Consider the following 21511-nt stretch of genomic DNA (forward strand, 5'->3'; position numbering starts at 1 on the left):
GGAAGGGGCCATTATTTTCTCCGCGTGTCGCTCGCTATGGTCTTGCCCGGACCCACTACATGCCGAGCTAGCTGGGTGCATGGAGGGCATAGCTTTGGCCCTCCAATGGACGGAGCTGCCGTTTATCGTCGAGTGCGATAGTCTGCAGGCAGTGCAACTGATCAATGCCTCAGGACAAGACCGGTCGCAGTACGCCATGGTGGTCTCGGAAGTGAAGCATCTTATGAGTGAAAGGGAGTGCCATGTTATTCATATTTCTCGAGAGCAGAATAATGTAAGCCATACGTTGGCGAACTTTGGAAGGACGGAAGACCGTACTGTGGTCTGGCTCCGCTCCGGCCCGGACAATATCCCTAGCTTGTGTAGGGAGGACCTTCTTGGCTCTTGAGTAATACAAATCCCTTTTACCCCGCAAAAAAAAAATAAGTGGGTTGTGATTTTCATTATATTTTTCTGGTATGTGAATCCAAGATTCGTTATTGCACATCATATGTGTGTGGGCGGTTGTAACAAAGTACATCCTTTTTTTTTGCGGGGTTATAACAAAGTACATCAGCACAACGTCCGATCTAGTGCTCCAAGACTTTTCTTATTTTCGGGACCGCACGTGCAGATTTTCTTTAGGCCAATCTCTTTTGTTGCTGGCCACATTTTTCGCTGGACCGTTGTCGGTGTGTGAGGTTTTTAGTTCATGTGTTGTTTTTTTTTTGAAAATCACTTCCCCACTTTATTAAGCTAAACTAGGAAGTTCATCAGACAAAATACTCAGAATACAATCCGGGGGAGAAATCTCCCACAAAACCGAAACACTATTACAAAAACCAAACCGGGCAATCTCGTGAGCCGCTTTATTTGCCTCCCTCCTCACCCATGTAGCTTTGAACTCCCCCAAGTTGTAGCCATCCCCTCGATCTCTTCCACCATGATACCTACCGCCGATAGATTTCGATCTTGCTCATTCAGCATCCGGGCCACGTTTAGACAGTCGGTCTCCAGATGGAGCTTGGGCACACCTCCTTGCAGAGCTAGTTCCACCGCCCTCCTGCACACCAGCAACTCGGCCACTTCTGCCCTTGTAATGTCAGGTAGAAAAACAGCGTTTGCACCTCTGAAGGCTCCATCTTCATCTCTGAACACTACGCCACCTCCTCCTCCCTGGCTCGGCCGAGACATAGCACCATCGACATTGGCCTTGAGCCAGCCCGACGCCGGTGGTTCCCATCTTGCACGCTGGGTAAGTGAAGTCGATCTCTCCGGCCGCCCCCGCACTTTCTTCCATTCTTCCATGAGCGCTGCTACTCTCCTCGCCACCATGTAGCATATAACCCTTGCACCATCGCTGACTTGTCATCCTCCAAAGCATCCGACATCCACTATAGCATCCATGATGCGACCGAACTCTGAGTGCACATCGAACGAGGTGGGGTCGCCACCCTCGCACCCAATACCGAGTTCAGCTCCTTCCAGAAAAGCATGGAATGATAGCAGCCCCAAAACCTGTGACACTGTTTCTTCACGTCCAAACGCTGGGCAAAAGACGCCGGGCTTGATCCTTCTGCGAAGAAGTTCTGAGCCCACCGCCAAGCCATTCTTGATCAGCCGCCAGACGTGGATTAACACCTTCCCCGACGCCTTTGTGCCCCACAGCGCCAACCAACTTCGGTTGTTCACCGCAGTAGAGGACGAGCCCGGCTGTCCAGTACTCGCCCTCTTCTTCTCCATGCATAAGTGATAAGCTGACTTTACTGAGAATTTTCCATTCTTCGTATAATTCCATGCTAATATGTCATATGTACCCAGGCCCCCCACACAAATCTGCAATATATCCTGTACGTCATCCTCTGTAAACATTGCTTCTAGCTTGTGTCGATCCCACCCTGAAGCCTCATCATTTAGTAGGTCGCTCACCCTCGTCATCCCAGGCACATACACCTGGCCCAGTGGCCTTAGGCTACCCTTGCGAGGGATCCAATTATCATGATGAATACGGATTGTAGACCCATCACCCACCCTCCATATCAGACCTTCCAAAAGCAAGTTCCTGCCATGCAAAATTCTCCTGAAGGTATATGACGCACCACCGGGGCATGTTGCGTTGAGGATGGATCCATGCTCATAGTAGCGAGCTTTGAGGACGCGAGCGCACAGAGAAGAAGGGACCTGCAGCAGTCTCCAGGCCTGCTTAGCAAGTAAGGCCTGATTGAACGCTTCCATATCTTGAAACCCCATCCCTCCCTCCTGCTTACTCACACACATTTTCTGCCAAGCAATCCAGTGAACCTTTTTCTCACCATTAGCTTCACCCCACCAAAAGTTAGAAGAGATAGATGTCAGATTCCCGCACAATTTCTTGGTGAGCTGAAAGCAACTCATGGTGAAAGTTGGGGTTGATTGGAGCCCCAATTAGACCAAAACCTCACGAGCCTTCTTAGATAGTCCTTGCCCCTTCCATCACGTGACCTTACCCTTTGCACTCTCCCGGGCATATTTAAACGTTCCCTCCTTGGATTTTCCCACAGCTGTGGGCAGCCCCAAATATTTCTCACTTAGAGCCTCGGACGTAATCCCGATCACTGCCTTTAGATGTTCTTTGGTATCCTCTGTGCTTCCTTTGCCAAAATAAATAGAAGATTTCTGCAAATTAACTTTCTGTCCCGATGCCACCTCATAGTCCCCAAGGATTGTTTTGAGGACAAGAAGATTACTCTCAGATCCCTCAAGAAACACAATGCTATCATCCGCAAAAAGGAGGTGGGTGACCATGGGGCCAGTGCTCCCAAAAGACACCCCCTTTATGTCACCAGAACGTTGTGCATTCTTAAGCAGTGCCGAGAAACCCTCCACACAGAACAAGAACAAGTAAGGCGATAGAGGGTCACCTTGCCTGAGTCCCCTTGTTGGCAGAAAAGGATCCGAGATCCCCCCATTGAGCTTCACAGTGAACCTTGCCGACGTCACGCACCTCATAACCATTTGAATCCATGTTGCATGAAAACCAAACCTCTCCAACACCCTCTCCAGAAAGATCCACTCCACCCTATCGTAAGCCTTCATCATATCTAGCTTAACCGCGCACAAAGGCTTCCTCCTCCTCCTCATCCTAATAGCGTGTACACACTCATATGCCACTAGAACATTATCCGTGATGAGCCGACCAGGTACAAAGGCACTTTGCTCCTCTGAGATCAACACAGGAAGGATTCCCTTGAGTCTATTGGTAAGTACCTTTGTTGCTATTTTGTAGAGTACATTACACAAACTGGTAGGTCTAAACTGAGACATCAACTCCGGTGAGGTGATTTTAGGTATCATCACAATGATTGCTAACACTCATATCGTACCCATGAGCAAAACGTTTCAACTGGACGCATAGAAAGATAGGGGCTTATAGTTTCGCCTCCCAACATATTCACCTCAGGGGTGATGTCAACAATAATAACGTATGCTATCTATATTCAACTGGACATATGTGCCTAGATCTTTCCTCACCACATGATACTTGCCAAAGGAGAAAAATAAAAGGGAATAGAAGAAAAACTTTGACTCTTTGCATAAAGTAAATACATAAAAAGTAAAAGAAAGGCCCTTCGCAGAGGGAAGCATATGTTGCCATGCGCTTATTTGTTTGTATGATCAATCCCTTAGTGCAAAAGAATGTCACGTTGTATTGCCCCTTAATATGACAACCTTTATTTTGCAGTCTGTCGCTTTTATTCTTTGTCATCCAAGTTCGTACAACGCTCAATTTCTCTTACACTAAATGATCTCACATTTTTAGAAGCAATTTTTATTGTCTTTTTGCACTGATGACAACTTGAGGGATCTTGCTCAATCCCTAGGTAGGTATGGTGGACACTTGAAAATAAGATTTGGGTTTAAGGGTTTTTTGGATGCACAAGTAGTATCTCTACTTAGTGAGGAATTTTTGGCTAGCAAAGATAAGGGCAAGCACCACATGTTGAAGGATCTATGACAATATGACTTCTATGTGAATATAAACAAACATAAACCATTAAGTTGTCTTCCTTGTCCAACGTCAACAATATTGGCATATAATATTTTGATGAGAGCTCACAATCACAAAAGATTTCTAGGATAGTATATCTATATGTGAATCTTCTCTTCCCTTATTAATTCTTTCATGAGTTGCATCATTGACTAATGCTATGTTTGTCAATCTCTAATAAAATTTCCTACTTATACTTTTCCTTATGTGGTGCCATCACCTACCATAGGATTAGTATATGATCTTATTGATTTATTTCCTTTCTCTTTTTCTTTCTTTCTTATTTATTTTCTTTATTTGCAACATGAAAGTAAAGAAAGCAAAAACTCAAAATAAACTTTATTATATAACTTGCACATGATTACAATGATATATCACTAAGCAAACTCTCAGAGAGGAAAGGATCGAACTAAACTTTTATTCATCTAATGCAAAAAGATCGAACTGAAAACAAGTAAAAGCAAAAGGATAGTGGGATGATACGATACCGGGGCACCTCCCCCAAGCTTGGCGGAAGCCAAGGGGAGTGCACATACCCGATACTTAGTTCTCTTTTGGTGGTGAAGAAGATGCTAGTGGTGATGATTGTGCCTTCAACTTTTTCATATTGTAGTTGAGGAGAGCAATTTCCTCCTGCAAGATCTTTTTCATATTGTAGTTGAGGAGAGCAATTTCCTCCTTTAAATCATCGACTTCCAATTCCAACTGCAAGATCTTGTCACATAGATCCCTTTTGCTTTTCTACCTAAAACAAAGAGGAATAGATCGGTTATTAGACCGGTTAGCTCTCTTAGGGAGACTGGACTTCTTGAACTCCACATGCATATCCCCAGGTTGAGGTAGAGGAATATCCTCCTCCTCCGAGCTTGAATCATCAACCCTCATCAAGTGAGCATCCTCCTCATCATTCGTAGTTCTACCATAAGGGGATAGGTCCCATAGGTCTTTGGATCAGCAATGAGATGTGAGACATTGCTCTCTCTGTCAGAGTCTTGGGACGACATATTTTCAGAACTACGTAGAAAATAGCAAGAAAGAGAATAGAGGATTTCTCCATGATACTGTGGTTAACAGGTTCAGGAAGTATTTATAGATTTTTTTATCTTGGAGGACAAGCATACGGAAGAAAAACGGAGTACGGAAGGTGTCCCAGGTGGGCACAACCTGCCTGGCGCGCCCTGGTGTCTTGTGCCCACCAGGGGACGCTTCCTGGAAGTTTCTTTATTTCCAAAATTCTTAAATTTTCCAAAACTGATAAAAATATTTTTGTGGATTTTTCGGAGTCCGTTTACTTACCGTATCACGTGCCTCCTTATTTTCACGATTCTGGAGTGTTCCGGAAGGACTCTTTTATGTGTTCTTCCGGTGTCAAAGTTTGGATGATATTACTTTCAACATTAATGGGCATACCTGAGATATAGCTTTATTCGTTGTCCACTTACAACCTTCGGGTTAGTACCTTCGGAATTATTTATTTTTATGGCTCTAGACCGGTAAACCTCCTTGATGACATATGGGCCTTCCCATTTTGAGAGGAGTTTTCCTGCAAAAAATCTGAAATGAGAGTTGTACAAAAGAACATATTCTCCGACTTTAAACTCGCGCTTTTGAATTCTTTTGTCATGCCATCTTTTAACTTTTTCTTTGAATAATTTTGCATTTTTTTAAGATTGGGTTCTCCATTCATCCAATGAGCTTATATCAAAAAGCCTCTTTTCACTAGCAAGTTTGAAATCATAACTGAGTTCTTTAACTGCCCAATATGCTTTATGTTCTAACTCAAGAGGCAAATGACAAGCTTTTCCATAAACCATTTTATAAGGAGACATACCCATAGGATTTTTATATGCTGTTCTATAAGCCCAAAGTGCAACATCTAATTTCTTAGACCAATTTTTCCTGGACCTATTGACAGTCTTTTGCAAAATTAATTTTATTTGTCTATTGCTAAGTTCAACTTGACAACTAGTAGTGATGATAGGGTGATGCAATTCTATGGTTAACATCATACTTGGCAAGCATTTTACGAAAATCACCATGAATAATGTGTGAACCACCATCAGTCTTTAAATATCTAGGGACTCCAAACCTTGGGAAAATAACTTCCTTAAGCATTTTAATAGAGGTGTTGTGATCAGCACTACTAGTTGGAATAGCTTCTACCCACTTAGTAACATAATGAACAGCAACCAAAATATGTGTATACCCATTAGAGGATGGAAAAGGTCCCATGTAATCAAATCCCCAAACATCAAATGGTTCAACAGCAAGTGAATAATTCATAGGCATTTCTTGACGCTTACCGATATTACATATTCTTTGACATTCATCACAAGATAAGACAAACTTACGGGCATCCTTGAAGAGAGTAGGCCAATAAAATCCAGACTGCAATACCTTATGAGCAGTTCTATCTCCAGCATGATGCCCTCCATATAAACTTCGGAGTGACATTTCCGTATGATTTGTCCCAGTTCATGCTCAGGTACACAATGTCTAATAATACCATCTACTCCTTCCTTATAAAGATGTGGGTCATCCCAAAAGTAATGTCTTAAATCATAGAAGAATTTTTTTCTTTTGTTGGTAAGTAAAACTAGGTGGTACATATTTAGCAACAATGTAGTTAGCGTAGTCAGCAAACCAAGGAGTACTATGAGAAACATTTATTGCAGCTAACTGTTCATCAGGAAAACTATCATCAATAGGAAGTGGGTCATCAAGCACATTTTCAAGCCTAGACAAGTTATCAGCTACGGGGTTCTCAGCTCCTTTTCTATCAATGATATGTAAATCAAATTCTTGTAGCAAAAGAACCCAACGAATAAGTCTAGGTTTAGCATCTTTCTTTTGCATAAGATATTTAATAGCAGCATGGTCTGTGTGAATAGTTACTTTGGAATCAACAATATAAGGTCTAGATTTATCACAAGCAAACACCACTGCTAAGAATTCTTTTTCAGTAGTAGCATAATTTCTTTGAACACTATATAGAGTTTTACTAGCACAGTGAATAACATTCAATTTTTTATCAACTCTTTGTCCTAAAACAACACCAACAGCATAATCACTAGCATCACACATAATTTCAAAAGGCATGTTCCAATCAGGTGGTTGAACAATAGGTGCAGAAACTAAGGCTTTCTTGAGTGTTTCAAAGGCTTCTAAACAATCATCATCAAAAACTAAAGGAATATCCTTCTGCAAAAGATTATTGAGAGGCCTAGAAATTTTAGAGAAGTCCTTGATAAACCTCCTATAGAAACCAAAATGACCTAGGAAACTACGAATACCTTTTATTTCTTTAGGACATGGCATTTTCTCAATTGCATCAACCTTAGCTTTGTCCACTTCAATACCTCTTTCAAAAATTTTATGACCCAAGACAATGCCTTCATTTACCATAAAGTGGCACTTCTCCCAGTTCAAGACAAGATTTGTTTGTTCACATCTCTGCAAAACTCGCTCAAGATTGCTTAAACAATCATCAAAAGACTTCCCGTAAACAGAAAAGGCATCCATGAAAACCTCAACAATCTTTTCACAAAAGTCAGAGGATATAGCAGTCATGCATCTTTGAAAGGTAGCAGGTGCATTACATAAACCAAAAGGCATACGTCTATAAGCATAGGTTCCAAAAGGACAAGTAAAAATGGTCTTTTCTTGATCAGGTTGAGAAACAGGTATTTGTGAAAAACCAGAATATCCATCAAGGAAGCAAAAGTGTGTGTGCTTAGATAATCTTTCAAGCATTTGATCAATAAAAGGCAAAGGGTAATGATCTTTTCTAGTTGCTTTATTTCATTTTCTAAAATCAATTACCATCCTATAGCCTGTAACAATTCTTTGTGGAATTAGTTCATTCTTATCATTAGGAACAACAGTTATACCTCCTTTCTTAGGGACATAATGAACAGGACTTACTCATCTACTATCAGCTATAGGATAAATTATACCTGCTTCCAGAAGTTATAATATTTCCGTTCTTACCACCTCTTTCATCTTCGGATTTAACCGACGTTGGTGATCAACAACGGGTTTAGCATCAGGTTCCATATTAATTTTGTGCTGACATAGAGTGGGACTAATGCCCTTTAAATCATCAAGAGTATATCCAATAGCAGCTCGGTGATTCCTTAGAACTTTCAATAATCTTTCTTCTTCATGTTCTAAAAGGTTAGCACTAATAATAACAGGATATATCTTCTTTTCATCAAGATAAGCATATTTCAAAGTGTCTGGCAATTGTTTTAATTCAAACACAGGATCACCTTTAGGTGGAGGAGGACCTCCCAGAGTTTCAATAGGCAAGTTGTGTTTAAGTAGAGGACGTTATTCAAAGAAAATCTTATCTATTTCGTTTCTTTCATGCATATGTAAATCATTTTCATGGTCTAGCAAATATTGTTCTAAAGGGTCAGTAGGTGGCACAGCAATAGAAGAAAGACCAATTAATTCATCCTTACAAGGAAATTCTTTTTCATGGAGATTTCTACTAAGCTTGGAAAAATTAAATTCATGACACTCATCACCAAAGCTAACACCGACAGCTTGTTTCTTACAATCTATCTTAGCATTAACTGTGTTCAAGAAAGGTCTACCAAAGATAATGGGACATAAGTCATCTTGTGGGGAGCCAAGAACAAGAAAATCAGTATGGTATTTTATTTTCCCACATAAGACTTCAACATTTCTAATGATCCCAAATGGTGATATGATGCCTCTATTAGCAAGTTTAATAGTAACATCTATTTCTTCTAACTCTGCAGGTGCTATGTCTTTCATAATTTCTTGATATAAGGTGTAAGGAATAGCACTCACACTAGCACCCATGTCACATAAGCCATGATAACAGTGATCTCCTATTTTAACTGAGATGACAGGCATGCCCACAATGGGTCTATGTTTATCCCTTTTATCAGGTTTAGCAATTCTAGCAACTTCTTCACAGAAATAAATAACATGCCCATCAATGTCTTCTTCTAAGAGATCTTTAACCATAGCTATGCTAGGTCCTACTTTGATTTGTTCATCTTGTTTAGGTGTTCTAATATAGCTTTTGTTAACCACAGTTGAAACTTTAGCATGTTCCTTTATCCTAGCAGGAAAAGGTGGTTTCTCTATATAAGCAGAAGGCACAACTGGATCAACATTATAAAGTATAGTTTCTTCTTTAACTAGTACCGGTTCCTTAATTTCCTTTTTAATAGGTGGGTGATATTTAAACCACTTCTCTTTAGGGAGTTCAACATAAGTAGCAAATGATTCACAAAAGGAGGCTACTATCTCACAGTCAAGTCCATATTTAGTGCTGAACTTTTGAAAAGCATCGGTATCCATAAAAGATTTAACACAATCATACTTAAGTTTAATACCTAACTCTTTACCTTCATCGAGTTCCCAATCTTCAGAGTTACGTTTAATTCTTTCCAAAAGATCCCAGCGGAATTCAATAGTCTTCTTCATAAAAGAACCAGCACAAGAAGTATCAAGCATGGTTTGATCGTTACGAGAAAGCCGAGCATAAAAATTATGGATAATAATTTCTCTTTAGAGCTCGTGATTGGGGCATGAATATAACATTGACTTAAGCCTCCCCCAAGCTAGAGCGATACTTTATCCTTCATGAGGCCAAAAATTATATATATATAATTCCGATCACGATGAACTAGATGCATAGGATAATTTTTTTGATGAAACTCCAATTTTAATCGATTCCAATTCCAAGATCCAATATCATCGCATAGCCTATACCATGCCAATGCTTTTCCCTTCAAAGATAAAGGTAAAACCTTTTTCATAACTTCATCCCTGGGTAAGCCTGCAAGCTTAAATAATTCACAAATTTGTTCTACATATATCAAGTGCATATCATGATGTTTGGTTCCATCTCCTGCATAAGGATTAGCTAGCAGTTGTTCTATCATACCCAAAGGAATTTCATATTCAATATTTTTAGTAGGTGCACTAGGTTGAGGGGTAGCTAATTGTGGTTCCGGACGAGGTGAAGATACCCCGAACAAACCCCTCAAAGGATTTTTTTTTCCATAGTAAAAAGTGACAATAAATTTCAGCACACTATATAAATGTTTCCTTACCAAAGGTGCTTCACTCCCCGGAAATGGCGCCAGAAAATAGCCTTGATGACCCACAAGTATAGGGGATCAATTGTAGCTCTTTTCAATAAGTAAGAGTGTCGAACCCAACGAGGAGCAGAAGGAAATGACAAGTAGTTTCCAGTAAGGTAATGTCTGCAAGTGCTGAAATTATAAGTTGTGAAGTAGTTTGATAGCAAGAAATTTGTAACGAGCAAGTTACGATAGTAGTAACAAAAGTGCAGCAAGGTATCCCAATACTTTTGAGGCAAAGGACAGGCCAAAATGGTCTCTTATGATAAGCAAAGTGTTCTTGAGGGTTCGATTTGTGTTCGCTTTCATCATGTTGGTTCGATTTGTGTTCGCTACTTTGACAATTTGATATGTGGGTGGACCGGTGCTTAGGTGCTGTTTTTACTTGAACAAACCTCCTACTTATGATTAACCCTCCCGCAAGCATCCGCAACTACGAGAAAAGTATTAAGAATAAATTCTAACCATAGCATTAAACTTTTGGATCCAATCGGTCCCTTACGGAATAGTGCATAAACTGGCGTTTAAGCTTCTGTTAGTCTCGCAACCCATCATCTAATTGCTACTCCACAATGCATTCCCTTAGGCCCAAATATGGTGAAGTGTCATGTAGTCGACGTTCACATGACACCACTAAGGGAATCACAACATACATACTATCAAAATATCGAACACATATCAAATTCACATGATTACTTGCAGCATGATTTCTCACATGACCTCAAGAACAAAAGTAATTACTCACAAATGATAAACATGCTCATGATCAGAGAGGTATTAAATAGCATAATGGATCTGAACATATAATCTTCCACCAAATAAACCATATAGTAATCAACTACAAGATGTAATCAACACTACTAGTCACCCACAAGTACCAATCTATAGTTCTGGTAACAAGATTGAACACAAGAGATGAACTAGGGTTTGAGACGAGATGGTGCTGTTGAAGATGTTGATGGAGATTGCCCTCCCCAAGATGGGAGAGTTGTTGGTGATGATGATAACGATGATTTCCCCCTCCGGGAGGGAATTTCCCCCGGCGGAATCGCTCTGCCGGAGGGCAAAAGTGCTCGTGCCCAAGTTCCGCCTCAAGAAGGCGGCGCTCCGTCCCGAAAGTCCTCTCCTTATTTTTTTTCTAGGTCAAAATGACTTATATACCAAAAGATGGGCACCAGAGGTGGGCCAAGGAGGGCACAACCCACCAGGGCGCGCCCGGGTGGGTGGGTTGTGCCCACCTGGTGGGCCCCCTCTGGTAGTTATTTGCTCCAATAATTCTTAAGTATTCCATAAAAAATCTCCGTGAAGTTTCAGCTTGTTTGGAGTTGTGTAGAATAGGTGGCCTGACGTAGCTTTTCCAGGCCAGATTTCTAGCTGCCGGAATTCTCCCTCTTAGTGCATACCTTGCAAATTATGAGAGAAAAGGCATTAGAATTACTCCAAAAAGCATTATTATGGATAAGAAAATTATAAATAACAGTAAGAAAACATGATGCAAAATGGACATATCAATATGTTAATAATATTGTTACCATGTTTCACGGAAATGTCTATTTGAGAACTTTTCAGCTAAAGTGGTGCCTGTATATTGGACAAGTAAGACACTCGAAAATAGATTCAGCATGGTTCCTGCGCTCCCAACTTTTCATGGTTCACTTCACGTAAAAAAAACTTCTTCTTCATGGTTCGCGACGCTGCGAGAAGATGATTGAGGGTCAGCAGCACGGGTGCTTCGTCGTCATCATCGATGAGTCCAAGTGATTTATATCTGGTACTGGCCGACAATGATTATCCATTGGCATGCTCGATCGAATGTCACTGCTTTGATCATGAAATCCAACACTTTCAGATGCCACTCAAAAGAGAACTCTGAAGCTGGTGAACTTGGATGGCCTGACAGTATACCATACCAACAGACATCTCCATGCAGATGCCACTAGACAGTCTTCAGAGTGTTGGTGCTCTGCCTTTCACCAGCAGCAACACTTCAACGAAGTGGACGGTTTTGTTGGGACAACAGAATCTGCTCATCTGAAGGTAAGCTCTGATTTAATTCACGAGGTTGCACCAATGATCAAGTGGCATGACGTACCTATAGGTTTTATTCATGAGCTCCAAATGAATTTGTTAACCATCTGGTCGATGTGTTTGTGTGTGTATATATGCACATAGTATGCCTATAAGTTGGTAGAACTCCGCGTTGTGTTGTGATGGCTACATTATGATTTTCTAGATTCTTAATGTTCAAGTACATGTTACAAACCTGAAGTCAAAACACAAGCAAACGATAAACTGACAAAACTAGATAGTGTACAGATTCCTATATTGGGTATAATCCGAGGATTATTGCAGGGGTGTTTTAACCATGTCAGAGTATGCAGTGAGAGAATGAGGAGTGGACTTACTGATGTGAAGACCATGATCAAGAGTACCTTTCAAATACCTAAGAACACGTTTGACATGATTATAATGCGGAAGCCGTGGATCATGCATATGGAGACATGCTTGTTGAATAGCAAAGGAAATTTTAGGACGAGTGATAGTGAGATATTGGAGAGAACCGAATAGACTATGGTACAGAGTAGGATCATGGAAACGTTCACCGTCAGCGGATAGTTTGAAACTGGTATCAACAGGGGTGCGAGAGGAGTGACAGTCAAGCATGCCAACATGATTAAGAAGATCAAGAGTATACTGATGTTGGGAAAGAAAAAGGCAAGAAGAATCACGAAGAATAGCAATGCCCAAAAAGTGATGAAGAGTACCAAGATAAGTCATTGAGAATTCAGAACGAAGACGGGTAATAATATCATCTAAAAAGGTTTGAGAAGATGCGGAGAGAATGATGTCATCTACATAAAGAAGGAGGTAGGCAGTTTCAGAATTGTGGTGGTACACAAAGTGAGAAGTGTCAGAAAGGGAAGAAGTGAAACCTATCGTTTGGATGAAAGAATAGAAACGTTGAAACTAGGCTCGTGAAGCTTGTTTGAGACCATAAAGAGATTTCTGGAGAAGATATACATGATTTGGATAGGAATGATTTTCAAAACCAAGAGGTTGCGGATAATGAACGGTCTCTTGAAGAGAACCATGGAGGAAAGCATTTTTTATATATCTAGTTGATGGATGGGCCATGCGGAGGAAATATCGATGCTAAGAACAGTACGAATGGTGCTGGGCTTGACAACAGGAGAGAATGTTTCATCATAATCAATGCCATGTTGTTGAGAGTAACCACGGCAGACCCAGCGGGCTTTATAGCAGGAGAGGCTCCCGTCCGAGCCCTAGATGTTGGCGGCGGTGGCTCCGTCGTGATCAAGCATGTTGAAGATCTCAGTGGTGATGCGGGTGTAGAACAATGAACAATCGCAAGATCGTCTTTCACCCATTGAGGATCATGAGGGCGAGGAGGACTGTTGGGGCGACGTGAGAGCGAAGGTTGCAGCGTCTCAGGTGTAGATCGAAGAGGTGGCGCCAATGATAATAGTTGTGGGCGGCGAGGTGGAGGACGATGGGGATGAAAGGGCTGACATCGGTGATGGTGTCGACGATCGACATGGGGCAGCCAGAAGAGTAGTAGGAGGTGTTGGTGGTGCTAGGGAAAGAGTAGAGGAAGAAGATGCCGCTGCGGCGGCGGCTCTGGCGATGATAGTAGCCCGACGCTCGAAGTAGCCGGGCGGTGGCGGCGGTGGTGGGGTGGGTGGAGCCATACCCTAAACCCTAGGATCAAAAACTGATACCATGATAGATGAATAAAACTATTGTTTGTAATATGTTTAGCACAAGGTACATGGCTATATATTGATACAAACCGACTTAGACTAGATATTACAAACCGACTTGGACTAGAAAACTTGTGATCCAAGGAATAGTCTACAGTGTTGACCGTGTAGGACCAGGAACGAAGCTCGGATCCAAACCCCAGTCAACTTTTCATGTTTTTCCCGACGAAGCCAAACTTTGGATACTGAGTTGCTGTATGTACTATATCTAAACAGAAGCCCATCAATCTAGAACAATTTAAGTAGACGAGCGTACGCCTCACCGGGCGGGTCTTCTGGAATTTGTCTGTACTAAACTGTCCTTAATAACTTGTACGTGTTTTGACCTAATTGACTTAGAGTGGGGTACGGTTAAGGATAAGTAAAAGTAAAGACTAAAGTTCATGAAGCATCTTCAAATGAACGGAAGCTCCGAATCTTGCCAGCCTGATCCATACGGGCTTTCGGCTGGTTCCATTATTCATTTCATTTTCAGCATCCCGATGAAATAAGTACTAGCTACTCCACTCCTGCTGTTCTTTTTCCCTGTCCAGTACGTACACCTAGATTCGAATGCTCGAAGAATCCCTGAATTCCTTCGTCTCCGTATCAGTTCCCCTGTCTTCGTGCTCCCGTCCTACGGGGCCGGCCGGTCCGTGGAAAATTTGCTGGACACATGCGAGCACAAAAGGTCCATGGAGTTGGAGGTAGCTGTTTCATTTCAGTATCTTTCTTGTCGCTTCCGGCTATAGCTTCGCTTAGGCACGTTGCTAGTGACATAGTGCTAGCTGGTAGGCACAGTACGTCCTAATCAGAGTCCGCATGCATAGCCCGTTCTTTGCGCTTAATTTGACAGCACTAGTATATCTGTAGTAGAGGTGGTGAGGTGGTGACGATGTCATGCAATCCTCGCTCTACAGCTTGCTCACTTTCTGGGCCTCGGAGGTTTTCAGTCTGCTTGGTGAGGTGGTGGACAGTTTTCTTTTCTGCTTTTTCGGCACTCAAAAACATAAAAATATGATTGACAGAGTGTAAGATTTTTCACATATAAACATGAAAAACAATGACAAGAAAGGTGGTGCATAAGTCAACACGGTAGCATTGGTTGTTACTATAAGTGATAATATATATTAGACATGATCTTACATTGCAAACATCTATCAAGATATTTGATAGACCACAGATTTAAGAGACCTCTAAGGATACTAAAATATGTACTCACAAGAATTATCATTCATGCAAGTGCCACCAATTGATCTAGAAGGCATGCAACTTTGTTCTTTTTTAGTGTTGTCATGTTTAAGGGGGTCTTTTGAGAAGCAATGCTTAAAATAAAACTAAATAATTTCTTGTTTAAAAGAAATGTAAATTTTGCACAACACAAGTGTATTGTTACAACTGTAAAAAAACAAGAATGTAATTAATATTTAGCATCACCACTATGTTGTTAGTTATGCTAACTAACTAAATGAAAAACAGAATACTTCTTATTATAACTTGATCAAAATTTATAAATAGGTGTAAACTTTTAGTATTAATGTTCGTTATTTTATCCTACCCCGAAAAATTTAGTACAAGTTGTTTCAGGTCTTGTAAAACATGATTGCATCATTCAATCACTTAGAATGCCGTAGAAAAGAGATCTTTGATAGCTATTTTTGACAATTTTTTTAAGATGCACCACTTTGTGCCTGAGCTGTTTTTTTATGGCTACTATTCCTCTTACCTTGTAGGAGGTAGGAGACCAATTAGTACTATGTAAAGGGTGCAAGCGTCTTCGCATATCACGTGTTGTTGATGTTAGATGCGAAAATTGGGAAAGGATTCAATATTTTGAAGGAAGGAAATTTATTAAAGTTTATACTGGCATAAATCCCTCATTTTCACACATTTTCAGTTGAATGAAAAAAGTTGTAAAATGTGTATGGAATATTGTTTTTGGTATTTCAACAAATTTGCAAATTAAATTTTAACATAGGTATTAAATATAGGCATTGTGAAGTTCTGAACTTGCTTTTGGATTAAATAGATGACTACAAACTTTTACTAATGCTTAATTCCAGATATTGTCTTTTTTCCTGAGTATAAACATTTGCCTGACGGAAAATATATTTTATTTTGTTTTGTTTCTTTTAATAATGATGACTATTTTAACCAAGTAACATAATATGTAATCTAATCATCGTACGTGTAGACATAATTATGTATAAGGCAACAGTCACATAAATCAACTAATGAATTTTCTTGGTTTGGATTTCTGGAAGGATCGAATAGATTGCTACTTTCTATATCAAGTGCAGCTTAATCAATGGGTGGGCACTTTCCTTAACAGATTTATTTAGTTTGCCCAAGTAACCTTCATCAATGGATGGCTAATAATTAAGCTTTCCCTTACCTCTATGAGGGACCATCTTAAAAGTGCTCATTTTTTACATCATACATGCTTATTTTTGTGGAGATGTTTACGGACAGTCTTCCAATCAGACATTACTTATGAGCGGTGAAAAGATATATTGATATTAAAGAATACCTTATCCATGATACAACGATGAAGAGCTGGAAGGAGGGATAGAACACCAAGAGGGGCCCAGACATGATGAAGATGTTGGACATGATGAAGAGGTCATACATGCTGGTGCAATGGTGCAGAACCCTAATGTCACAGAGTTGATTTTGAAATAGACGAATAATAAAGGGCTGCTCTTAGAGGCTGCCAAGTTTGCGAAACTGGAGGAAGACTCAAAAACTCCATCGTATGATGGTTCTGATCCCTAGCACACCCGCCTCAACACAACCCTTAAACTTTTATAAATCAAGGAAAAATACAAAAGCACGGATGCAAGCCTGAAGCGACATTGAGGTTCCCACACAAAGTTATTTTCCAAGGCGAACGTGTTGCCTAGTAGTATCAATGAAGCAAAGAAGGTCGTGTGCATCTTGATTTTCCGCACAAAAGATAACTAGTAGCTTTAACCAGTGGCATGCCACCCACACGCCACTAATGAGATTTTGCGCACCCCACTAATAAGGGGGTTCTACACTAGAGCATACTAATGTTTCTCCATGTAATGTTCTCAGCATCAATATAATACCGAGCATGCATAGACAAAACTAATTACCCCATAGTTTTTGAAGAGACACATGAGTTATGTCAACTCAATAAGTGGGAATGTAATGTCACTAAATACATGGTAGTCGAGGGCAATACCATTTGCAATGCAATGTATGAAACAACGACTCCATCACTGAATTAATGAGGAAGAAGACCAATAGCACGAAGAGATGAGTCGTAAGAACCACGGGCACCATGGGGTAGGCCGTGCTAGCAACATCATGATGGGGATGAAGCAACAAGAATTTTATTCCGCACGACGTCGCCTCCACCACCAAGGATCCACAAACCTAACTAAAAAAGTACCAAATCATCTAGCTAGACGTTGATCCATGTATTTCCCCACATCTTGATGCTAGAGTGGCTATTAGATGCGAGGAGAACTAGTGGAGATTGAAAATGTGGGTGGTTCTCCTAGTGACATCTATGGTATTTATCTGCCTCCTTTATCTCATTGTGGTAGAAAACTAACATGTACTAAACTCGCAAGGAAATCATACCTGACGTTACTCATACTAAAATTCTTTTGAAGATCCCCCTTAACAAATTCTTCATATTTTCATCATCTTGAACCTTTGATCTTGTGATTGTGTTGATTCTTGTATGAAGTAGGGTTATGTCGAGGAGAGGCAGACATTCCACAGACGATCTTTGAACTGGTTGATGTATAGAGGTTCCTCTTTGGCAACTGCACTAGGCATGCATTTCACTCCATCTTTAGGAGGAAAACAATGGAGATGGTAGCCACACTAAATGGGATATATGACTAGCCAGAGGATGTGGAGAATCTCCTCGGCATGGCTCCTCAGAAGATCTAAAGTTTGTTCGTCTTGCAAATTCTTTCAAGCTGTGAGAATTAAGTCACTTCTCTCTCTGCAGAGGCCTCTAGGTCCTCTATATAGTCACATTGTCTTGACGAGCAAGGCTTGGAGTCATCTTTGTGTAGGGCTTGTAGATGGCACTCACCTAAGTGCAAATAAGCTTGGTTGGCATGTACTCCATGAAGACGGGCATACACCGGGCCGGGCTTGCAAGAGCCCAACCTACAAATGTCAAGCCTACATCGGCCGGCCTGCTAGCACAAAAAATAGTTGTTTTGTATTTAACAGCAATAAATTATCATTTTCAAGATTAAAAATGAATTATTATACCTATTTTTTGGGCAAACCCTCAGAAACAATTCCTCCTTCGCTTTTTGGGCTTTTGAGATGGGCCATGTGTTGAAAACTAAGGCCCATGCCAGTTTGGGCCTTGGCTTTCAGGCCGGGCTTCCTGTGCTGAGGTTTAAGGGCCAATTCTTTTGTTGGCTTCTACAATAAGCTAGAATAAGCTGGCCCTATCCAGATTATTCTAGAACCCCAACCACATTTTTTAAAGCCTACTAATTAAGACTTGACTAGTAGACTTTTAAAAAAAATTGGTTGGGCTTATAGAATAAACTGGATAGAGGGTAGCTTATTCTAGAAATCCAAAAAAGCCATCAAAAGAACTAGCCCTAACTCCAGGTACCCTCAAGGGAACTACTGTCTCAACGGCTCCCTAACACGTCTTCAAGGCCCTAGGGTCTTGTAAAATATGACTATCCTATATACTATGTGTGAATAGGGTACAATGTGCAGTGGTTTTCCACTACACGTCAGTCACAAGTATATCATTTGTCCTTGAGTTGTCCCTTGTTAGTGCTCTCTCACTGTGTCATTTATCCACACGCTCAATGTACTAGTGTTTAGAAATTATCTAGAAGAGTAGAGAACCTGAACTCACTAGTCAGCAAGGACTGTTCATATTCCTCACGCTAATTGGCATCATAGACATGGGTGTCAGGTACACACCCTGCCACATCATTGTCAGCATCACATTAACTGTACCATTATCTGCCCATTTGCTTCAGCACCAGAGATCACTTCCGAGATCACACCCCAACAACCGTGCATACATATTCAGCAGTGGCTAGGCTAGTGTAGATGCTACTACTACTAGGTTTTAGCGCCATATCCCACATTCTCTTTGTTTCCATACTGTCACTTCAGTGCTAGCAATGTTCGCAGAGCATGGCTCAGTCCATGATTAGCTAGATTTTCTTTGCAAGCACAACGAGGCACTTTAATTGGGGTAAGCTTTTAATCTGAAAGCCATTTAATTAGTGAAGTTGCTGATACACATTTTGCTTGTTCCTTCTTATCTACTACCTCAGTCCTGGTTTATTAGTCTCTTTTGTAGTCTGTGCCAAATTTTGACCAAAGATTTAACTAAAAAAATATTAACGCATGTCAACAAAGAACATATCGTTGGATCCATATTTGAACATAGTTTTCAATTATATAATTTTTGATGACATAAATAAACGTTTTATTAGCTAAATTTATGATTAAAATTTGTCACGAAATACAATAAGGACCAGTAAATCAAGATGGAGGTAGTATCTGGATATCAATAGTGGGATTTATAGTAGATCACCATCGTGATTAGTAGTTTGCATCACATATAGCTATAAAATACAAATTAGCCTAATGACCCTCACGCATTATCATCCCCAAAACCCTTCAAAACCAAAGCACACGATGAGGCACTTCCTTTAGCTAGTTGGGTGGTTGCTGATGCACACTAATTAGTTGGTCCCTTTCTTCTCTGTCGTCTTCCAGTATTATTGTTGCGGTGCGTCTTGATTTTCACTATCTGAAGTTGACAACGCATGACTAATGATGAGGTCAAAAGGAAACCAAGATCTTGTGTCCAAAGAGAGATCGCCTGCACAAGAGTGTATTCGATGATCGTGCGTGCTGTTCTTAATTGTTTGGCATCCGTGGAAAGGTAGCAGGGAGCACTCGTACTCTCTCTTTCTCTTATTTGTTTCCCATTTGTTTACAGGTACGCTAGGCTATTGCCTATTGGCTATATGTAGTGGATGGTTTCTGCTTTACACGTGCACTGCATTGCACTCAAACTACACCAACTGCACGGTGTGATACATATTGTGAGTCGACCGCCTACATCGTATCCGATCGAACATAGTGACTCTATATCCATACTAAATCATGCAACGTCGATCAAACTATATAGATCAGTTGACCGGACATAGAATCAAACATAGGATAGCACAATAGTTCATCAAAAGATCACGAACGGCTGTTCATAGGTCCACCAAAGTTCACAGAAACGACAAACAACTTATACTACATCTAAAACTTGAAATGAAATTGAACTTCACCACTTCCGGGCCGGCCCTTTCCCCTTCTAGTCGTCGGCGTAGCTGTAGCCATCGGCGGCTGGTGGAAGATCATCCGATTCGTCAGACGATGAGCCGTCGACGATGACTAGGCCCTTGAGGCGCTGGACGGCCCGGTCCTGCTGGCGCCTGAGCATGCCTCCGTCGCTTTCTCCTTCGCCTCCCACTCGGATTGCTCGATGGCAACCGGAGAGCCTTGGCGTTCTTCCGGCGGAGCCGCCGAGCGTCCGTCTCCGCCGTCGTAAGCTACCGGCGGTAGACCCACGCGAGGAGCCGTGCTTCCTCGTTGGGCTCCGCCGGTAGTCCTCGGCGGCGGTAGATAGAGCTCTCCGCAGCGTCCCTCTCCCTTGCCCGCTCCCTCGCGCGGCGGGCGGCGCGTGTCTCCGACTCCAGCGTGCGCGTCCAGGCCGGCAGGCGGGCACAAGCACCCACCGCTGCCCACGAGAGGGGGCAGCAGCCGGCGGGGCCAGGGGACGACGTAGGGGGCGCGGATTGCGCATGCCGCCTGTCGGAGCTGCCCCCGGGCCGGGAGGGGCTAGCGCCGGCTGTCGGTGTCAAAACCGGCGGATCTCGGATAGGGGGTCCCGAACTGTGCGTCTAAGGTCGATGGTAACAGAAGACAAGGGACACGGTGTTTACCCAGGTTCGGGCCCTCTTAATGGAGGTAATACCCTACTTCATGCTTGATTGATCTTGATGAATATAAGGATTACAAGAGTTGATCTACCTCGAGATCATATGTTGTGGTCTAAACCCTAGAGGTATGATGAGTAATATCATAATGATCTATTGACTAGCCTGGCCTTGGCTTATATAATGCACCAGAGGCCCAGGATAACAAGAGTCCTAGTCGAATACGTCGGTGGAGAGGAGTCCTTGTCTTGATCACCAAGTCTTGTGGAATCTTCCTTGTGCATGTCATCGGCTGTCCGAACTGGCCCATGAGTAAATGGCCCTGGGGGTCCTCGGCCCAATCCAACTGATCGGGAGACGACGGGGTGAGTACCCCCTAGTCCAGGACACCATCACCGGTGTCCGAGCTGCGCCGACGGGGAAGCTGCGGCTGCGGCGAGGCTGCGGATCAGGAGCTGCCCCCGATCTCCACCTTGGACCGCTCCAAGGCGATGCGGAGGGCAAGCTCATACTCAGGATCTAGCTCGTCGTCGGAGCGGATGTCGGAGCTCGACATTGCGTCGGATTCGATCGGAATCGGTGCGCGAGAGGAGAGGACGGAGTGAGAGAGGAGACTGAGTGAGCTAGGGTTTCGGAGCGATGAGC

This window comes from Aegilops tauschii, chromosome 5 (assembly GCF_002575655.3).
Source record: "Aegilops tauschii subsp. strangulata cultivar AL8/78 chromosome 5, Aet v6.0, whole genome shotgun sequence".
Classification (NCBI taxonomy): domain Eukaryota; kingdom Viridiplantae; phylum Streptophyta; class Magnoliopsida; order Poales; family Poaceae; genus Aegilops; species Aegilops tauschii.